Raw genomic sequence first — 1,770 nt, 5'->3', positions numbered from 1 at the left:
AAATTACCAGCATCAAGTAATTATTTCGGTTAGTAATTATACTAATGGAGATAAGTTTAGTAACAACTAATCAAAAACTTCAGTATTATGATATATAAGGTATTATGATAAATAAATGTTTTGGTTTTAAAATATAATAAATACACTGGAAAGTTGTATGGATTTGTGAGAACGTCTATTAATAGCTTTTCTAAGGGGCCCTTACAAGAGTGTTGGGGGTGTGACCATAGACAGAGGAGAGGGGATGGACCCATTTTCCTTGCAAGAAAGTCAGTTTCCCAAAAATCAGTCTAGACCTTGCCTTTGCTTATGCAACACTGTCCCCTAGATTACCAGACGTGTTTTTATAGTCATTCCTTATTTCCCAAGTTTAAAGTTAATTAAGAGAAAAAGTGAGTGAAGTGTCCCAAATTCAAAATTGGATTAAAAAGTGTTACGTAGAAAGTGAGTGAAGTGCTTTTGATTCAAAACTCGAATCATAATTTAAAAAATGTGTGACAGTGCGTTAAACAATGCCCGAATTGCACTTGATGAAATAAGTGAACACCTAGCTGCAATGGCTGGTTTGGAGGCATATCTTGCTAAATGCACTTCTTCTGCTGCCCTAGTGAAACTCATAAATGAGGCAGTGGAGACAAAGAACAAGGAGGTACTTGTCCGATGTCTCCCAGCAGCAATCAAAATGAGGCATTCATTGGACATCTCAATAGAAAGTGCAAAGGAAACAGTAGGTTAGTAATACATTACAATTTTATTTATTTTCTCGCTTTTTTATAATTATTTAAAAAAATGAAAAACTCTTAAAATTGAAAATTTCTTGATTTTTATAATTTTCAAAATAATAATTAAAAATTTTTGTTTACAGAATCATGCATAGAGAAAGAAATTCCGTCGATCCTCGAAACCTACACGGGGGTCGAAAAAAAAGGAAACGGGAACTGGTGTTACATCCCACTCTGAAAAGGCTACAAGGAGATGCCCTTCAAAAAACAGCCAGAGAAGATAAGGCCAGCAGGACGTGGAAAAAGAGCTGCCAAATTTATTAACACAGACAGTCTATGTTATTGACGATGAGATGGAAGAAGATGCAGCGAAACGTGATCCTCGAATAAAAAAAACCAAGGCCTCGGCTAGTAACACTACAAAACTTCCAATTCTGGAAATAAATCTGGAAAGTGACGATGGGGTGACACAAGAAATTCATCTACAGAAGCCCCAACAACAACAACTTTATCGCCAACAAGAACTACAACAATCTAAGTTAGAGGCTGATGAGGCAATACAAATTTTAATTAAGCGTAAGCATTCAGAGGCAAAGCTTTTAAAACGGAAGAAAACAGAGAAAAAAATAAAAATGAAGCAGATCGAGGAGAGTCGGCGAAATGTTGAAAACCGATCCAAACTTAATATTGAAACGAAGCAAGAGCAACAGCAAAAGATGGTCCTGGAAACAAAAAAGGAAAGAAAACTGGATCATAAAAATGAAAAAAACAAGGAGAACGCTTATGTGACCTTAAAAAATAAGGTTAGGAAGGTCACACAAAATCTACAAAAATAAAAAAAAAGGAGACATTAATGGAACTGGACACGAATGTAGGGGAGATGTTGGCAGCGTTATTGGATAAAGAGGAGAGAATCTTCCAAGGTAAAACTATAATATTAAAACGTATATATATATATATAATTAAAAATTTGTCATAAGGACAACCGCAGGATTTCGCCGGGAGCGGGTGCTAATCTGAAAATTTGCACCCGCTTCCAGCGAAATCG

The sequence above is a fragment of the Belonocnema kinseyi genome, chromosome 1 (genome assembly GCF_010883055.1).
Source record: "Belonocnema kinseyi isolate 2016_QV_RU_SX_M_011 chromosome 1, B_treatae_v1, whole genome shotgun sequence".
Taxonomy (NCBI): Eukaryota; Metazoa; Arthropoda; class Insecta; order Hymenoptera; family Cynipidae; genus Belonocnema; species Belonocnema kinseyi.
This window is presented reverse-complemented; position numbering follows the sequence as displayed.